This window comes from Sphaerodactylus townsendi, linkage group LG05, assembly GCF_021028975.2.
Source record: "Sphaerodactylus townsendi isolate TG3544 linkage group LG05, MPM_Stown_v2.3, whole genome shotgun sequence".
NCBI lineage: Eukaryota > Metazoa > Chordata > Lepidosauria > Squamata > Sphaerodactylidae > Sphaerodactylus > Sphaerodactylus townsendi.
This window is the reverse complement of record NC_059429.1, coordinates 60,365,906-60,380,548: the sequence shown is the minus strand read 5'-3', so window position 1 is coordinate 60,380,548 and position 14,643 is coordinate 60,365,906.

Genomic DNA, 14,643 nt, shown 5'->3' with positions numbered 1-14,643 from the left:
CAGACTCCCCCTCCTCCATCTCCCCAGTCTCAGCTTGGTATATATTGAAAACTGTCTCAGGTATTTGCATTTTTAAACACCAGTTTATTTAAAACATTCTTAAACTGAGTATTCCCCTATTTTTTGCAGTCAAGAAACTGAAATAATTTTGAAGCAATTGTTTTTGCAACCTCTCACACTAAAATAAGATGTTTTTTTCTTATGGGAGGGTGGGCATTGTGAATGGTTAATCCTATCCTTTTCCTAATCAAGCTTCACTCTGGGGTGCTGCAGAAACAATGGCATGATTTTGCCAGCTATTTCTAAATTCAAACATATTCACACACACCAAGCAAGATATAAAGTATCATCAGTTTCACCCAAGTTGAGATAATTCACTATTCTTTGGTCAATCTCTGCCTTGTTAGAATGTTTTCTTCCTAAACAGTAAAAACACAGTCAAGGTGTCATTTGCATGTAGTTGGGTAATTTAGGTTCCATGGTTTTAATTATGTTTTTCAAAATGTATTTATTTATCCATCTTTGTGTACGTTGTTGTCAGTTGCCTTGAATCTGATTCTGCTGGGAAGGGCAGGGTACAAATAAAATAAAATAAAAATAAATCCATGGAGTTTACAGAGCTCACTACATGAGAGATCAATAAATTCTGAAGGTTTTTTACAAAGACTAGCTGGCCAACAGTTAGGAGCACTTTGATTGTGTATTCTTGGATGGCAGGGAGTTGAGCTTGATGGCCCTTGTGGTCTCTTCCAACTCTATGATTCTATGATTCCATGCATACTGGTGCAAAAAGAGGAGGCAACAGATTCACTTTCACTTCTACTTTCCCAATTCTATGAAATATGTGAGGGTCAAGGAAGAACCTCTAGGAGGGTCCCAGATGCAGGGAAGATTCCACTAAGCTTTAAGGGGATTTTGTTTCAAGGGACTTTAGAATCTATTGTCGAAGGCTTTCACGGCCGGAATCGCTGGGGTGCTGTGTGGTTTCTGGGCTGTATGGCTGTGTTCCAGCAGTATTCTCTCCTGACATTTCGCCTGCATCTGTGGCTGGCATACAGCCAGCCTCTGAAGATGCCAGCTACAGATGCAGGCAAAACGTCAGGAGAGAATGCTGCTAGAACACAGCCATACAGCCTGGAAACCACACAGCACCCCAGACTTTAGAATCTGTGTGCTTTTGTACTCATTTTATGAGCACAGTTAAAAAAGAATTCCATACTGCAGGAGTGCCCAGAAGAAACTAGTATTTTTGAGGGAGTATTTATTTGGTTGGTTGTTTTTTGTTTATTTTTATTTAGTATGTTTTTATCCCATGGTTCTTTCCAATGGAAATCCAAAGTACCTTACAAAAAATACTTTTGAACAAATTTACATAACACAATTAAGACAACAAAAATCAGGCAAGTCAATCCATCAAGCCTGTCCCCTCAGAAATGCTCAGGTTTTAAATATAGTATCCAAGCTTTCCTAATAGTGTGGAAGCAGAGAAAGAACTGAACACCTTTCCAATCTTATTTATTATGCTTAGTCTACTTGTACCCACTAGAAGAATTCTGTAGTAAGTGGCAAGGTCTATCTCTGGCAATGTTTTAAAAGTTTTTAAATGCAATAACCAATCTCCAGCTTATCCCGAATGTAGTATGTTCACAATACTTCATACATGTAAGGAGAGAAGGCGGGATAAAAATGTGATGGACAGATAAACAGATGAAGAGACAGAATTGCCTGATTTTAAAATACTGACTAATGAAATAATAAAAAGAGAAAGGCTTTGAACCAAAATGATTTCTGAAAGAGCGTCAAATGCAACTTGGATATGTTGGACTGTGAGAAAGAGCCATTCCCTTCACATCATTATGAGAGTCATCTGCTTAGTTTGCAGGTGGAATTAGTCATTCCCTGATCCAACTTGAACAGCTGCTGGCATCATCATTTAGAATCTCTTTACTAAGGTGGAATTTATTTCTCTTCAGACAAATAAACATTTGAGTAGTGCTAATTAGTTACTTCACACACTGTTTCTGAACAAGGTGAATGTGAAATGTACGTTCAAAATTGTGACTGAGTCAGGGATAGTAAGGGCAGTAAGTATTCTTCACCCATACATTTCCATACATAAAATAGTAATAACAGTGACCTTCACAGATGGCTTGCAAACAGAACAAGAGACTACTTCTCAAGGACACTGTAGAATCTGAGATTATGAATAATATTGAATTAATATCTGGAACAATCTGGCAATATAACCTAAATAATATTTTTGTGTCTGATTTAGGTGTATGTAGGTATGTCTGCATATGCTTATGGTTCAATTTAGTTTGAACAAACTCTGCTTCTTTCTTCCAGTAATGTAGCACTTCCATTCCTCCACATAATAAGCTTGGCCAACTGGGCTGGAGGAAAAGACACACTTCCTGAAATCCCCATTCACAAAGATGAATAAAGTCATTTGCATTCAAAACAATCCAGGGCCCAAAGCAATATATCCTGCATTAACACCTGTGAAAGATCTGCTAATGGAGCACTCTTTTCACACATCACTGAAACTTAGTCAGGAACTAGTTGGCATGCTAGAGTTGTTTAGCAGAACCCCATGCAGGCTTGCTCATGCTAATGATAGACAAAGATTGCAGGTAGCCATTGTGATCCATAGAAAAATTCCAAAAACAACAGTGCTGTAATATCTCCAGATTAGAACCAGTCAACAAGTCACAAAACAATGAAATAAACTTCCCAGTTTCCCAGAACTTCTTCATAACAAAAGCAAAAAAAAAAAAAAGATTTTTCAGAACATAAAGCAGTCTACTCTGCAGTTTGTTTAGTCTTAAAGAGGAATATAGGATATTCTACAGACTTACTTGCATTACAATGTGTGGAGTGTATAATGTGTTTGAGATGTACCAAAGGCTGCTGAATCAAGAGAAGTGGGGTGAGGGCGGGAAAGTCCTTTTGAAAAAAATAAAGCTAAGGGCTGATCAGATATTTCTTAGGGCCAATAGGAATATTCTAGCCCCTTTCAGGCAGGTAACTTGCTCACTGTTGTATTAAATGTTGGTTGATCCTAATGAAAGGGTATTATACAAATGTTATTTCTGAATTTGTTTTTGTGGATCAACGCAACCACTAGTCTGTTTTAGGAAACAGCAAATTAAAGCATTAAAGAGATTACTACTTTTATTGGAGCAATGCTTATTGGGGAATTCTTCCCTTCAATATTGTCCCATTTGGCTTCCGTTGACTCTTTACCTAAGGCATCACTAAACCTAATCTCCAATTTTGTTGTTGTTGATATTTTCATGCCTAGATCACCCTTCTCACCCCCTCAGTGGGTCTCAAGGTGGATTAGAAGTATTTAAAAAATTAAATCAAGCAGTGAGTGGATTACAAAATATGACAACATTTGTAAATCAGTAATCTGATTATGGGATAAGATAACATTTGATTATAACAGCAAATATTCCTAGGAAAAATAATGCAGTTGTGCTGAGATTGTAGAGCAGGAGTAAAAAGAGGGAGATAAACCAATGCATACAAATATTTAAGACAAAAAGACATCAGGGTAGGAAGAGTTTCCCAATAAATCCCTAATAAGTATCATCTAAACTGATCCATTGCTCCTCAGCATTGCCTCCTTTACATTAACACCTTCCTGAACAATTCTGTTTTGAACAGTTTGTCCTCCTCTATGCCTTACATCACACTTGTGTGTTCTGATTTGTTCTCAGAAAAATGTGATTAATTGTGACTAATTCTCAAAAGGAGAATTCTGTCTCAGTAAACTTTGGTGCCTCTTGTAACCAATTTTGCCATGTAATCCAGTGATGTCTAATGTACAACATGCATTCCATTTCAAGGCTCTAGAAATGGTATACTAGGGATTCCTCCATTATGCCCTGCAACAATTTATTCTCTCCCCCCCCCCCCTTGCAGCTCCTTTTTACCAGGTATTCAGCCTGGCAGTCTGATGAAGGATTCTCAAAAATTCGTAAGCTTATTGCTGTTTTGTGTGATTTTGATTGGTTCTACTTACAAGGATTATTGTTTGGGAAGCACGCAGGTGATGTTACCAGCCATATACTGTATGCCTGCCTACGTCTTTATTGCTCTATCTCCTTAAATATATAAACAGAGTCTATTAATTTTTATTGGCACAATCTACAAAGAAGCTCACCAGTTCAAGTTTAATCAGCCTGATTACATTCATTTCAATGGGAAAAGTGCAAGGTCAAATCCCCACTACCATGTTAGCCAGGTTTCAGAACACAAACTAACCAGGTTTGAGGGACGACCTCCCCATTGTTGCGTGGCAGATTCCGTTTCTGGTGCTCGTTCTCCCCGTTAATCCGCGTTCTGGCAGGACCTGGTTGCAAGTGCCATAGACCCCATTAACATGGTTCAGAGCTGATCCGAGGGGAGGGATGAGGGTTGAAACCCTGACTCGTTTCCTGCTCTGGAGTGTGACATGGAATTCGGGCAACCAATTAGCACTGCGATGCGCATGCAGCCTTTCCTTGGTTTCATTTCAGCTTTTGCGATCAGCCAGCAGAAGGGGATGCAAACATTAAACCGTCAAACGTGTAACTTTGAATCATTTATGGTTTACACAGGTAATGATTAACTGTTTGCACAGTTAAACAGTTTTTTTGATCACCCCCCTACAATGTACGTTTCCGCAGTGGGAAAAGGTCCCACCCCATCAAGGCACGCCAGCCAATCAGGGGAGATCGGTGAAGCGAGCTCGCCTGGTCGTGGGGATTGCTAAGAGTTCTGCAACCAGGTGTGTCTGCTGTGTGCTCGCTGCGGTGGGGAGGGAGAAACTCCAATGAAGAGGACACGGTTTCACAATGAACAGGTTTGGATCTGCGTGCAAATTTCAAGTGGGGATTCGACCCAAGAGAAGTTACTGAAGCAAAAGTAGCCACTATTTCCTGGACTGACTTGATCACCGTGAAACATCTTTGTTCAAAACAGATTTTGATTTACTCCTCTGAAGTCTTTGGTAGGGGTAAGTGTGTCCACTCAATCAATCAGCATATTTTTACATGAGAGGATGTTCTTCATTGAAGAATGCAGTCAAATACTATTCCAAAATGGCAGACCAGGGCTTTAGACAAAATGATTTTCAAGTCCTTTAGGTCAACTATCCTAATTTTTTTTTCAAACTGAAACAGACCAAGGAGTGTTGAGTCTTGATCCCTGATTTAGTTTTTGACTCAGCTATGGGAGTTACCTTTTCTTGTCCATTCTGTACACTGTTCATTATTTGTTTGCTTATTTATTTATACATGCTCTGTCTTTCTTACTGAGACTCAAGGCAGATTACAGGATAAAGCAAAGCAATCAGAAAGTATAAAACAACCAATGAACAATGCAATAGGACTAGGATTACAGAATTAGAGAACAACGGCCATTTATGCATGAATTACTTACTCTGCAGTTGGGAAGCAGTCAACTCTCTAACTTTGTTTCATAATGCAGCTTTCCTGTTTACACCATCACCCCCCCACTGTTCTTTGTTTCCTGATCTGAGCCAATTTGCCATTTTGCCCTCCTGCCTCTCTGTTGTCACCATGCAACCTCCATTTTGGAAGGTTGCCTGCCACCTTTTTAAGAGAGTGGTGTCTAAAAAAACAATCTAGAATTTGCTGAAACAGTTTGATTTACTAGCCAGGGCAAGGTCTGCCATGGCAAGCAATAACAGCAAAAGTCTTGAAGGAGGCTCAGGAGGGGGGCAAGAAAGGAAAGAAGGCAGTGGCAGCTGGTGGGGCAAAAAAATAAGTAAGACTGGCAAGAGGTTATGAAAACAACCTTGTCACTTTCCAGCAGGTTCAGTGCTCCATCAATAGACTGTGAAAAAAAAAAAGAAGCCAGAGGGACAGCCTGCCCAAATTTCCTGATTGTCCTGATATGGTGGCCGGCAGAGTTGGTCAAACAACTGTGGGGTGGGCAGGGGAAGGCCAGTAGGAGCAAGAAAACCTGAGAAAGTGTTAATGCATAAGAATCTCCTCTGCTTTCCCTTTAAAGAGGGAAAAGTTGCATTTACAGAATTTTCAGAAACCACGGGAATTCTCAGATATGAAAGCTGGGTGAGTGCAAAATAGGGAGAAATCTGTGTAACCGAGAATCAAACCCGAAGGGAATATATATTCAACGTGGAGGAGACCACACACATATAAATGGCAACAATAAACTGTTGAACAACAGTTTCAACAATATGAACAAACTGCAAACACACAAAGTGGATCACAAGGTACTACTGTGCAGTAGAAGTAAGGTAATAGCTACATTCTAAAGATCTTTCAAAGGACTGTTGTATGATCAAAATAAAGGCTGCAAATCATTTGCCAAAGGAAATACCAAATGATGCAGTAATACAAATAATTATTGCAGTTATTTATATTACAATAAAAATTTGATGTTAGTCTTCAGAATGGAATAAAATTGCCAGCCAACAAGGGTAGAACACTAATACAGAAACCAAACTGGAGACCAATAACCTTCCTTGTTTTTGAGGGCAATAGGGGTGAGAAACTTTGGGCATCCACAAAGAACACAGATGGCAGCTAAAAGTCTTTGTAATAGAAACTCTGATCACAGCTGTCCCAGGATTGACAGCTTACAAGGAAATAGGCTTGGTACAGATGATCCTGGGCACTGATAAAACACTAGCAGTGTTCATGAAGTCAGAAATGCCAGAGTTTTCAAAAGACTGGATTGTTTGCCTGGGGACAGTCTTACAAAAAAATCAGACTGGAGAATGTCTGTGAATGCAGATGCCTTCAGGATTCCAAGACTAATAAAGTGAAGTATATTTCAGATAAAAGAACACTAAGATATTTGGTAGCCAATGGTGCAAGTTCCCAGAAAGAGAAGTGGGAAACCCATAACTTATCTTGCTATACTCTAGTGTGACATAGCATTCAGTTTACAGGGAAAGAGAAGCCTGCCATACGTTGTTCTGGAATTTTCTGGTGTGTATATTTTGAATGCTTTGAAACACCACCTGCAAGCTGATTTTCCTTCTGTGGGAATTCAAACCCCTGTTTGCAAGGGAACTTTCATTTGGAATCTCAAGATGAGAAGTGATTGTGGAAACCTCTGAGGAAACAAGCAATGGTTGAGCTAAAGTATCCCTCCTCTGACATTTTCAGTTCCAACCCCTCTCTCAAAGCTACTTTTCTTTTTTCTTAAAGACACTAGGATTCATACACAACTCTGCCCAATGCAGCCAGTGATTAAGAGCATGATGACTCCTCCTTTCTCTCCAGCTAGCTGTTTGTCCCTCTCTCAGCAAGGAAGATATAGTGGCACATGAGAAGATTACCATTTTCCAGCACCTTCTGATTTGCTACTAGCTGAGGATGAGAACAATGGGTTGTTTACGGCTAAGGACCACATAATGCCACAACATTTCTTGCTCAGTTTCTGTACAAATTTTCTCATATAAACAATGTTTAGTTAGGATACATCTAGACCAATTTGTCATAACTTCTCACTGGTGTTTTTGTGATATAAGGAGCAGTGTACTCTGTCTTCTTGGTATTTCTTCACACAAAAAGATTGTCCCCATTAAGAGATGCAAGACAAATTTTCTTTGAGGATGTCCTATTCATGATCTTCCTGTTTACAAGGAAAATAGCAACTCGCATAAACACAGTTGCATTCTGTTGCATCAAGAGCTAGATTTATTTAGAATGGCTCACAAATGTATCAGTGATCACAACAGCAAACTGAAACTCAGGCAGGTCTTCTGTTTTTCAGTAGTGAGGGATGATACATTTAATTTGGAAGTGTTCACAACTCCTAAAGCACCAGATGAACAGAGTCACAATTTCCCCCATAATAGCACAAACTAGAATTTCATAACCTGACTCTTAATTCGGATACATTTTGGTTTGAATATGATGGAATAATACAGACTTTAGATGCTATGGAACATTATGAGAGATTATCTCCATATGTGATTTCTTTACAGGAGCTGTTTCCTCATATCTGTATAGGAGCTGTTTCTTTGTGTCTTAATCTTACAGCAAGCCAAGCTTCTGTTGTATCCTGCCTCTGTAAAGTGAAGATGGGATTCTGCTTCACAATGCAGCTGTTTTTGCACTATAATGTCTAGGCCCCGATCCAACTATGCAAACAGAATGACAATGAAGAAAGATCTTTTCTTTTTCTGTTATCACAGTGAATGTGTATCATACCCTTACAGCCAACCATTCATCTTGATAGTTTTATTGGCCAGGATCCTTCAACACAAATGAAACTTCTGTTGAACCCAATATCAAGGTTCTCTCATGCCTATTTTATTTCACAGACTGAATAGTAAATGGGTGTGCCAATGCAAAAATATTGTTCAGCAGTGGTGTAGGAGGTTAAGAGCTCATGTATCTAATCTGGAGGAACCGGGTTTGATTCTCCGCTCTGCCGCCTGAGCTGTGGAGGCTTATCTGGGGGATTCAGATTAGCCTGTACACTCCCACACACGCCAGCTGGGTGACCTTGGACTAGTCACAGCTTCTCGGAGCTCTCTCAGCCCCACCTACCTCACAGGATGTTTGTTGTGAGGGGGGAAGGGCACGGAGATTGTAAGCCCCTTTGAGTCTCCTACAGGAGAGAAAGGGGGATATAAATCCAAACTCTTCTTCTTCTTCTTCTTCACTAAAAAATAAATTCCATCCAGTCCACAGTTCTTAGACACATCTGGAAAACATGCATTTGTTGCAGGTTATAGATAAAACAGAAATCAAATATGACCGACTCCCCAGCTGTACCCTAAATATAGTTCATTGCTCAGGAATCAGTCATCAGGTGAACTCATCTGCTGTTGTAGAAGTACCACCTCTTCCATCTTAATGGTACAAAAATCCAAGCTGCTTGTTTGGCTCCAATCCTATTAAATTCTCAAATTCTGCCCCAAAACCTATAGAGGCTACTTTGGCAGAGATATGATAAATGTTGTTGAATTAGTGTATTGTATCATTGCAGCCATCCCAGTTATCAACCAAGTAAAAATTGTGGAGATCTCACTTCCATGATTACTATTTGGTCTCTCCAAATAGTGTCTGGACATTCTGGAACCCTGCTTACTTACATCTCAGGCTTGTCCAAAAATTGCTATTTTGACCTTGGCATTATTATCAATATCAGTCCTTAGAATCTGAAATTACTGGTCTGGCATGTGAATATGGCCTTCCCCCCATGTACAGTGGGAACCTTGGCTTTGCAAATGCTGCTGATTACTCAGGCAGCTGTGCCATTGTATATAGATGCCAGTGAAGTCAATAGATACTTCTATGCCAATGCCCCATCCTAAGTGACAGCTTATAATCTGGAAGCCTTGTTATTGCATTAAATGTACCTTGGAGAGGGGTTTTTGTGTATGAGTGGCAGTCGTAGATCACAGGGAGTGCTCTCTGTGGTGAATACATTGTGAATCGTCACCCAAACGAATATTTAATAAAGCAATAAACCTGTTCAAGAAATAAATTAACTGTACTGCAAGGTTATGCTTTGCGTCTGTCTGTAGTACAGGAAAGGAACCTAGTCATTAGGTTTATATACAATGTGGTTGATTGTGCTGCATAAAAATTTAAGCAATTAGTGTCCTTAATTCTCGGGAAGAACTTCTTGCTACTGTACATTACCACAGATTTCGCTCAATTAAAATAGTTCACAGTCAGCAAAAACAATTTCTGCTCTGTAATGGCATAATAAAATAATTATATGCAAGGGAGGACTTCTGATCTTTTTAATTATTCTATTCTTCATTTTTAAAGTGGCTATTTGAAAACGCAGTCTTATAATTGATCACCATAAATCAGTCAAAAGCATTCTAAGGATCATAAATATTCTAACTTTTAAAAGACAAAGAAATGCTAAATATTCAATGAAATCCTTCAACATTCAGAAAATTTAATCTAGGGTAAAAGGATAGATTGCTCTTTTGAAAATAAAAAGTAAATTTGTTGTCCTGTGAAAAATGAAATATCTTGAATGTCAGTAACAGAAATGGAATTAACAAGAGATCTTTTTATTGTTTTTTAAGGTCATTAGGCTGTGAATTCTATAATTATGGAAATTATCAGTCCAGATCTGCAGAATGTTTGCTCCCATCCATAAGGTATTGGAATGTTCAATCAGTCTCTCTCGTGGGAAAGTTAGGTCATAACTGTAAGTGTACCAGCAAAATTGAATTAAGCAAAGAGATTTCATTAGTATTTATAGCCAGAAGGCATCTGTAAAAGTACAGGGCAAAGAAGTTATGTGGAAGTCAAAGGAGAAAAAAATGGGTTTCTAGTGACAAAGGCAAATCTGAAAGAGATATCAGTGTATAATGAATAAGAGCTATTGAATGCTGTTCAGAGGAAGGAGTTGCAAAGATGTCAAATATTGATTTTCTCGTATATGCCTTTAGACTACATATGCAATTGTTTGGATTTGCTGTCTTCATGATACAACAATATTTGTTGTTGAAGGTTAAAAAGCAGGGTGTGAAATAACACAAAAGTCTGAAACACACTGGAGAATTTTAATAATTGTACAACAAGGATTTCAGGAACAAAAGATTCCTTCAAATCTTTTTATACCTAGGAGCATGACAGCAGGTGTAGGATTGCCTTGCTGTTGAAGTACACTCCCTTTATTGACTGTAAATGTCAATTCACTATATATTTGCATAATTTTATAGCATGTGCATGCTCACATAAGCATGTGCAGTCTTGTGTTTGAACATCAGGCTAACCTATAGAAATATATGAAATAAGTTATAAATATTTTAGTGGAGATCATATACATGTATGTGAATATATAGATATAGATATATACACATGTGTGTGTGCTCTCTCTCTCTATATATATATATACACACACACACATACACACAAACACACCGTTTGTCCTAGCCACTGCACTTATGATGTTGTATTAGATTAGGTTCTATTATATAATCATTTTAGATTCTAATTAAAACCTCCACATCAAAGACAAGTGCCAAAAACTCACCTCCTCCTTTCAGGATGCCAGGTGGGTACTGGAGATCTCCTGGAATTACAATTGATCTCCAAATGTCATCAGTCATGTGTTTATATATTTAAAACTTTTATTCCACTTCTGGAGAAAATGACTGCTTGGAAGATGGAGTGCATGGCATTATATCCCCCCAAATTCCTTTATCTCCCTTAACCTCACCCTCCCAGGATCCATCCTCAAATCTCCAGGTATTTCCAAACCCAGAGTTGGTAGCCCTATCCAGTTCCTAGGAACCTATGCAGATTTGTGCACTTTTAAAACATGGCCACTTTAATGGCTGAGCAATTATTTCTGATTCATGGACAATTTGTATCTAGCATATATGTGCCACCATTGCAGAAAACACCTCCCAAAAACACACTTTTTTTCATTTTTAAACACTGTACATTTTTCTGGTGATGTTCATACAGATGTTTTAAGCCATAGTACACCCTATATTTTTACTATTCCTTTATTAAAAATTAAATCCAAAATGAGTACAGATGATTTCAAGTTGAGTGGAGGATCAGGGGAATCAATCCAACCATTTCCTTGCCAGCTGCATGTATGGTCACACCCACACCATTTTTCTACCACTGGATTAAAAAAACAATTTCTTCATCTCTCTCCCTCCCCCCCCCCAACACACACACACACATACAAAAGAGAAAACTGTAGGGTGGGGAAAATTGAGCAGACCTTCAGCTTCGATTCAACCAGCATCCAGGCACAACTTACACAAGTTGAAAATGTACCTTTAATATTAAAAAGAAAGAAAGACTTGCAATGTTTGCGTGGCTACTTGGTGAAATGGTCAGGGCTTCCCTGGAAGGCAGTCCTGACAGTGAGCTCTTTCCATCTCACTGTCCTGCTCCCAAAAAAAATGTTTAAGGTGAAACAATAGTATGATGAGGATCCCAACATGAAAAGAATCTTGAGAACCTTGGGAGGCATCATCCAAGCATGTTCTTTTTATTGACTAGTATATGATAATAGTCAAAGAATAAGACCAGAACCTTGAAGTCATGGATTCACATGGAAACTCTCTGGGTGACCTTGGGCTTGTCACACACCTTCAGTCTAACCTAATTCACAGGGTTCCAATGAGGATTAAACAGGGGGAGGGAAACTTATAAAGGCGATGCTGAATTCCTGGAGGAAATAGTGGAATACAACCTATTAAGAGAGACTAGGGCAGGGCAAGATTGGCAATGTAATTAGCAGGAAATAGTAACATTGGGAAATCCTGTGTATGTGTATAAAGTGCCATCAAGGTTTTCACAGCAAGAGATCCTGTGTATATTTAACTTGAAATAAACATTGTATATATTGAAACTTACGTCCAAACAGAAAGGCATAGGATTACACTCGATGTGTACAATCCCATACAAACATACATGAAGTAATCCCCATTAAACATGTCTGGAGAAATAAATGCACATAGGATCAGAGGATCCTTGAAGAGCCAAGTGGGGGTCTTGCTCTATAAACTTTTGAAAAGAGCCTCATTAAAATCTGAGAAAGACCCGTCCCCCTCCAACATCCTGGTGGTTACATTTCTAAAAGGAAAGATGCCTTTAAACCTACAAACACCTTCATTGTGGATTGCCCGATCCATTTAAGTGGAAAGATGTATAGTTTAGCAAGCCATCAGATCACTGTGCATTACAATACTACACATTCTGTGAGCCTGCTAATCTTTCCTGCTTGTTCTACTAGAACTAAAGAGGCTGGAAGTTTTTGGAGCCCTGCTGGCAGAAGACATTGTTGCCTAAGCAAGCATTAAGAGATTAGGGTAATGATAGGTATGCTTTCCCTAAATATAAAGTTCCATTAATCACACCACATTGAGATAAACCTGTCAATGGACAGAGGAAACCAGAAATCAAATACTGTGAAAGTTCTGACAGAGTGTTAAGTAGAAACCCTGTAAGATGGAATTTAATTTACTGTGATATTATAGATATTTATGCATCAATAGGCAAGTGCAAATTGAGTTCAAGGGTCAGCAGTGGTGCTTGAAAAATAAAAGCCTAGAATGAGGTGGGAAAGGTGACAGTTACCTTTGTCAGAAATTAGAGATTATTAATCCAAATATCATATGTGTATCCATGAGAGACGAAAAATCTTGTAAACTGCTGTGACAGGGTGGGAAAGAGATATTTACAAGTGAACAGTAGAGTTCTTCATTCCATTAAAGTCAAATCTGCATGTAAACTTTACCAAGGGTAATGAAAGATGAATAAATGTAGTGCAAGGCTGGAGAATGATAGATAGCCGCATCCCATATATTGTACAGATCCAGGAGTTTTAGTTCATTAAGAATAGCAAAATCAATCTTTGGACAGGAATTGCCAAGAGTTGGTCTGTACTGCAGTGGTCAAAATCCTGGGCCATGAAGAGCCATGATCAAATCCCTCCAAAGAAACTTGCTGGGTGACTTCAGATTTCTTACAGTGCAATTCTAACCAGAGTTACACCTACTCACTTCAATTGATTTAGAAAGGTGTAATTCTTCTAACAATTGTCCTTGTTGCTCTTCCTCGGTTTACTTTGCAGGATGATAAAAGCAACCGATGTTGGCCATTCTGAGCAACTTGGAGGAAAGTTGGGATATAAATGTCAATTTCTGCCAAAATAAATATGTCTGATTCTCAACATGACCCTATCAGTGCATATTTAAATCCAGAGATTGGAGCCATGAACAGACAAGGCAAATCTTTTTTTAGAAACCTGAAAATTGCTATTATTGTTGTTATTTCATTTTGTTTAATATCACAGCTGACAGTTTAGTTGGTTGTTGATCTTTCATTACAATTCAAGCTTCACCCAGAGGCGGATGATGATGATGATGATGATGATGATGATGATGATGATGATGATGATGATGATGATGATGATGATGATGATGATGATGATGATGATGATGATGATGATGATGATGATTTACACAGCCCTACTCCTCACAGACTCTGGGTAGCTTACTCATACACATGGGATTAAAAGCCCCAAAATAATGGATAGTAGCCTTTAAACCTACAAACACCTTCATTGTGGTTTGCTGTAAATTAAGAAATGTAAACTGTAAATTAAGAAATGAATGCCTTCAGTGGCCACTGCTGGGCAGTCAAAACAGTATTGCCAGTGTCAGGTCTTGGTTTCTCTCATAAAAATGCAGAGCAAGGTCTTTCCAGGGTTGTTTTGGCCTTTGAGAAAGAACTTCCTGGGGGCAGGGCCAGCGAAAACCACAGCTGATTTGCTACCAAGTGACTTACATGACCCAGTAGGCTGCCAGTTCTCCCTTTATAACAGGATCTCCTGGCAACCTGGTATCTTGCCCAAGAAATGAGGTGGAAATTGGAGGGACATCACAGCATTGTTCCATCCCACTGATATTATATTACTTCTGGTGAAAACTAGAAGCAACATCAAGGATTGCCATAAGCTTGCAAAAATTCTATGGTTTTGCCATAGTGTTTTTATAAATCCTAGAGCAATCCCTGATGTCACTTCTTGATTTCACTGGAAGAGACATCAGTGTGCCAGAGCAATGGCAGTGCACCAGCCCCTGCTGCTTTAATCCTCTTGGGTGTTGCAAGCTACGGCCTGGCAACCCTAAAACTCACCCAGGCTTAG